Source organism: Podarcis gaigeae, assembly GCF_964106915.1.
Source record: "Podarcis gaigeae genome assembly, chromosome: 1".
Lineage (NCBI taxonomy): Eukaryota > Metazoa > Chordata > Lepidosauria > Squamata > Lacertidae > Podarcis > Podarcis gaigeae.
In genome coordinates this window covers 44,911,201-44,918,000 of record NC_139678.1, presented here as the reverse complement: position 1 = coordinate 44,918,000, position 6,800 = coordinate 44,911,201, and positions in this window count along the sequence as shown.

Genomic DNA, 6,800 nt, shown 5'->3' with positions numbered 1-6,800 from the left:
GCGGGAGCGCACCCCGCCGCAGGGATTCGAACCACTGACCTTTCGATCGGCAAGTCCTAGGCGCTGAGGCTTTAACCCACAGCGCCACCTGCGTTCAAGTGGTTACATATCTTTAATATTATCTTTGACATTTGAACTATGACAGCTAGAATACAACCTTTGGTAAAAGTTCTTGTAGAATTTACTGCCCAGTGTCTCTAGGATTCAGTTAACAAGATCTGGATCATCCCAATACCACTAGCCACTAAGAGCTGTTGTACTTTGAGGTCTAAGCCAAGGTGACTACGAAATATTTTGTTGTTGTTATTGATTTACATTATGATTGAAATATGAAATGTTAAAGTGAAAGAGAGCCAGTGTGGTGTAGTGGTTAAGAGCAGTAGTCTCGTAATCTGGGGAACCGGGTTCGCATCTCCGCTCCTCCACATGCAGCTGCTGGGCCAGTCACACTTCTTTGAAGTCTCTCAGCCCCACTCACCTCACAGAGTGTTTGTTGTGGGGGAGGAAGGGAAAGGGGAATGTTAGCCGCTTTGAGACTCCTTAAAGGGAGTGAAAGGCGGGATATCAAATCCAAACTCTTCTTCTTCTTCTTCACGACAATGGCATGTACCAAAAGACACTTTTGTGTGACTGGAAAGCACTTCTGCTCCCACAAGGCAGGGAGCTGGTTGAATACTGCAATTTACAGTGGTACCTCGGGTTAAGTACTAAATTCGTTCCGGAGGTCCGTTCTTAACCTGAAACTGTTCTTAACCTGAAGCACCACTTTAGCTAATGGGGCCTCCTGCTGCCGCCGCACTGCCGGAGCACGATTTCTGTTCTTATCCTGAAGCAAAGTTCATAACCTGAAGCATTATTTCTGGGTTAGCGGAGTCTGTAACCTGAAGCTTATGTAACCTGAAGCGTATGTAACCCGAGGTACCACGGTATTGACATTTTGGTGCCTGGATGAGAATGCTAAATCCTTAACATGTTAAACCAAAAGAGTTTCTTTTTTTAATGAAATATAGTTAGTGGTCATGACAATCCGTGAACTGAACTTGAACTGCGCAACAGAGACGTTGCTTAAGTGTCCCGTATCAAAAGCTGCTTTTGTACTTCTTAGTGGTCTAATAAGGCAAACAACTTCAAGCCTTTAAAATTGCTTATATTAAGCTTGTGGAGCGGCTTGTTTATGCATGGGAGGCAGGTTTGGCTCTTTAAGGTCCTCGTCAAAAGAAGTGTATTTTTCAATCTGTGAACCTTTCAACCAATTCCATTTCTTTTAATGCATGAAATTGAAAAGGAACATCCAATGCACAAATAATTTAAATATCACACCAAACAGGAAATTCATAACCGAGGATAGTTCTCCACCCATTTTTACACCTATAGTTAATCATTTCTGCAGCAAAATGGTGGGTGGGATAATTTGAGATAGGTGATACTGAATAAAAATAATTTGGAAAAGGAGAGTGGGGGGTTGATACTTGCTGTAGCAGAAGAGTAGATTGAAAACAAAGGCGAAGAGTTCTTAGCAGAAAGACCATGCACTGTAAATTCACTTTTATACACAGCATGAGGACCACTGAGGATATGTGGTGGGAAGTAAGCAATCCTGTTAAGGTTCTTACCGCAGTGTGGAACACAGAGAAGAGGAGGGCTATTGACAACAGTTGTGCCTGACTGGGCACTGCAGAACCTGGCCAGAGCAGAAGTGGCAAAAGGCCCAGTTCATCCTTCGCTTACTGAAGTAGCTGCCCAGAGGAGCTCTTTTGCATTGGCAAAGTTTTAATGAATCTAGAAAATTTAAATATTACATATGTTTTAATTAAAAGATGAATAATTTTGTTGTTTTATGAGTGGGGAACAAGCTTGATGGCAGAAACTGAGGAGGAATTAAAGAACTTTTATTGAGGGTGAAAGAGGAGAGCGCAAAATATGGTCTGAAGCTCAACATCAAAAAAACGAAGATCATGGCCACTGGGCCCATCACCTCCTGGCAAATAGAAGGGGAAGAAATGGAGAGATTTTACTTTCTTGGGCTCCATGATCACTGCAGATGGTGACAGCAGTCACGAAATTAAAAGACGCCTGCTCCTTGGGAGAAAGGCGATGACAAACCTAGACAGCATCTTAAAAAGCAGAGACATCACCTTGCCAACAAAGGTCCGTATAGTTAAAGCTATGGTTTTCCCAGTAGTGATGTATGGAAGTAAGAGCTGGACCATAAAGAAGGCTGATCGCCGAAGAATTGATGCTTTTGAATTATGGTGCTGGGGGAGACTCTTGAGAGTCCCATGGGCTGCAAGAAGATCAAACCTATTAATTCTTAAGGAAATCAGCCCTGAGTGCTCACTGGAAGGACAGATCCTGAAGCTGAGGTTCCAATACTTTGGCCACCTCATGAGAAGACTCGACTCCCTGGAAAAGACCCTGATGTTGGGAAAGATGGAGGGCAGAAGGAGAAGGGGACGACAGAGGATGAGATGGTTGGACAGTGTTCTCGAAGCTACCAGTATGAGTTTGACCAAACTGCGGGAGGCAGTGGAAGACAGAATTGCCTGGCGTGCTCTGGTCCACGGGGTCACGAAGAGTCGGACACGACTAAACGACTAAACAACAACATGAGTGGGGCATTGTTGCTTTTGTTTGTTCTCAGGGTATTTATTTTTGTGTTTCTATATTGTAAACTGCCCTGTGATCTTCAGATGAAGGGTGCCATAGAAATTAACAATAATAATAGTCAGACAAAACAGTCTAGATCATATGACCTGGACCCTGTTACTAAAGGTGATATATGGATTATGTTCTAGTGACTTGTTGTTAAAATTATTTGTAAAACTATTCAGGAAAACGTGTTTTTTGTACATCTGAATGTGAGTATGATGCTGTGATTGACAATGATGGAGTAGTGCAGTGATCTAATATTACAATTTTGTATTGCTAAATGAAGTGGTTACATGTATTTATATTGGCGATGCCAACGCAATGAATCAAGAGGATGAATGGTTATCCTAAGGCTTTTCTCATGTCGCTATGTTTATTTCCTGTATTAACAAGTAGACATTAAGCAAGCTTTTAGTGCACGCTGGATTTTGAAATGGACCTTGCTTCACATGCCAATTATAACTGTGAGAGAAACAACCTGAAATGTTAAGGTCAAACTGTGACACCTCCTTTGTGAGGAATTTTGCTTAGCCTACACCCAGGCACCCATGGGCTGGGAGCTCGTGACATCTCTCAGTCGCTGACAGCACCAATTCGTAGAATCAGCCACCAGTGTCAGGGACAGTAATTGGGGCACCATTTGTCCTTGCCATTCTGCAGATCGGATGTGTAATGATACCTATGTGGTTTGGTATAGTGAGGAAACAGTCTCATAGTGGGGTATTCTGTTAGGCCACCTGCAAGTAGGCAATGCCCTAATGCAGGGGTAGGCAACCTAAGGCCTGTGGGCTGGATGCGGCCCAATCACCTCAATCCAGCCTGCGGACGGTCCAGGAATCAGCATGTTTTTACATGAGTGGAATGTGGAATGTGTCCTTTTATTTTAAATGCATTTCTGGGTTATTTGTGGGGCATAGGAATTTGTTCATATTTTTCCCCTCAAAATATAGTCTGGCCTACCACATGGTCTGAGGGGCGGTGGGCTGGCCCATGGCTGAAAAAGTTTGCAGACCCCTGCCCTAATGTTTGCAACAGCAACCAGATTCGATGTTTGTATACAAATATATGCAATATTTCTAAGGCTTTTTGAGCAGAGGTGGCTTGTTCTTCAAATGAAAAGCTATTTAGTGTGAGAAAACTGTATTTGCGTCTACTTAACAGCTGTAGATGTTGGTTACTATCTTGTATTATAAGCCCTTATGTGTCTAAACCTGCACTTTCCTGCCTTCCAGAAAGGGAAGAAAACTTTGCAAGCTATTGTAGCAATTGTACATACAGCAGGTAAGAGTTTTAGGTCCCCCTTTGTGAGACACATGAACATAATGTGAGACCTTTTTTAAATAATAAGAAAATAGCATGCACTCATTTTATAGCACTAGGGAAGCTAAAATGCCTCAGATCATAGTACTATAGAGATGGAAGGTACCCCGAGACTCACCTAGCACAGTCAAACCTCAGTTTTTGAACATCTTGGCTGCCAAATGTTTTGGAAGCCAAATGCCGAAAACCCAGAAGTGAATGCTTCCATTTTTGAACACGCCTCGGAAGTCGAACGGCTTCTGAGGCGCATTTCTCAATTTCCCCCATTGAACTTGCTGATTTTCGAACATTTCGGAAGTTGAACAGGCTTCCAGAATGGATTACGTTCGAAAACCAAGGTTCCGCTGTACACAGTATTCCAAGTGTAGTTGCACCAAATATAAGGCCATTCTTATATTGGCAGTTTTATTTTTTTATTCCTTTCCTAATGATCCCTAACTTAGAATCCACCTTTTTCAAAGCTGTTGCAAACTACATCTTCACTTTCATTGAACTATTCCCCACAATCCAAATAACTCTTTCCTGGTTGGTCACCACTAGTTCAGTCCTTATCAGTTTATATGTGAAGGTGGGATTTATTTGTTTAACTAATTAGCCTCTATGTGCCCCTGACCATTAGGTCTAGCCGTGACCGACTCTGTGGTTGCGGCGCTCATCTCGCTTTATTGGCCGAGGGAGCCGGTGTACAGCTTCTGGGTCATGTGGCCAGCATGACTAAGCCGCTTCTGGCGAACCAGAGCAGTGCACGGAAACGCTGTTTACCTTCCCACTGGAGCGGTACCTATTTATCTACTTGCACTTTGACGTGCTTTCGAACGGTTAGGTTGGCAGGAGCAGGGACCAAGCAACGGGAGCTCACCCCGTTGCAGGGATTCGAACCGCCGACCTTCTGATCGGCAAGCCCTAGGCTCTGTGGTTTAACCCACAGCGCCACCCGTGTCCCATATTGCCTGTTAGTACTCTGATTAATTTTACCACCCTGAACCACAATAAACTGCTGGCAGTGCTGCAATCTTCAGTCCCCTGCAGTACAGCTAATCTGGGTACTGGCTATTTACTAGGTAAAAACTGATGGCTACATGGCATGATTTAACAATCTGGGCATGACTTGGTTTACCATCTGGAGAAGCTCTGAGGTCACATTTGGTAATGGATACCAGGAAAGGAACTCTGGAATTTTGTCAGCTAGTGATGTGCATAACTCAGCTGGCCACACCATAAAAATACAGTGCAAACTTGTTAAAAATAATAATTTTCTATTTATATGCGCACGGAGCACTCTTAAAGTATTTGTTTTTAATCACCGAGGGTGGGGTTGTGTTTCTGCTTATATTACAACGATTTCCAAGTTCTGTCACTTTAAAGGCAGACACAACCAGGACTAGTCCCCTTCAGTCAAGGAACCAGTTCCCTCAAGCACAACCTGACATTTTTCTCATCTGACTGCATGAGGCTTGAGAGTACAGGATGTCTGAGGATCCAACTACCAGTTTACCGGAGGTAAATTTAAAAGTACAGCTATTCAATAAATTGGTTTTTTGTATACAGCGTATCACCTGGAAGGGGAGGGGGCAAATGGAGGAACACATTCTGGGCTATTGTGTGTGTGTGTGTGTGTGTGTGTGTACATATGCAGTACATGCACTACAGGGTCAATACACTTGAGGGCATTTCAACAAGATTAGCATGTGAGGGGTGGAATCTGTACATATATAAAAACGCTGTGAAAATGCTTTTTTAAAAAAAAAGTTTTGAAAAATACATTGAATTTTGCATAGTTCATTGTTGCCATCTAGTGTCACATCTGTGGTGCTTTTTTCTGGGGGTACGCAGGGGTATGTATACCCCTAAACATTTTGTGAATCTTTGTACTTTTGCCCATTTACTGTATTTATTTTTCCTGATTTGAACAATAAAATGGTGATTTTCTTGAGAGTACCCCTAAACATTTTTTAAAGAAGAAAAGCACTGCACATTTGTATACTGTACTTTACAACACATTTAAAATGTTTTATTTGCAACTGTGTAACTGAGTACAAGGTCTTGTGATTAAGTAGGTAAAGCATTGTATGAGATTCTATGAGATTGTAACTCATAGAAGGGCTCTTTTAAATATCACCTCCTCATCTGTTTTGAACCTTACCTTCAAATTACTGTTCATGTTCTGGGTTAAAGTACCTCTCAGATATGCTCCTGTCTTATCATTCTACAATTCTGAGATTATCTATTCTGTTTCCTTTTGCTGGTAAGTGTGTGTAGTTAAATTCAGTTTTGTGACTTCATCAAATCATACATTTACTTTGCAGATCCAAACCTTCCCCATTTCTCAGCTCACTGTGAAAATCTTGCAAGCTAGAAATATCACTGCAGCTGACCCACGTGAGTACCATATTTCCTTCACATTTTGGTTGCCTCTCTTCCATGAAATTAAAAGGACTGGTAACCAGAAAAACAAAACATGAAACATTTTCAACAGATGGTGAGAGTGGAATTCTAAATTCAGGTTTTAACTAGGGATCAAAAATGTTTGGCAAAGCTGGAATGCTTTGGCAGGTTTTTGAAGGAACCACAGACCTACCCTTTTATATGTATAAAGACTCTTTGGCCTGAGAACAAACTTGATGGGACACATAGGTTTGCTTCTAACTAAGTCCTACCCCTCCTGAGGACTCAGTTACACAGCTGCAATTCTAACATTATAAGTGTGTTATAAGACTGTGACACCAAATGGCTCTGTAGAGCTCGATGGCAAACTGCATATATATTTTATTGCATTTTTAATAGCATTTTAATAGCGTTTTTAATATCTGTTTAGATCCAGCCTCAGAGAA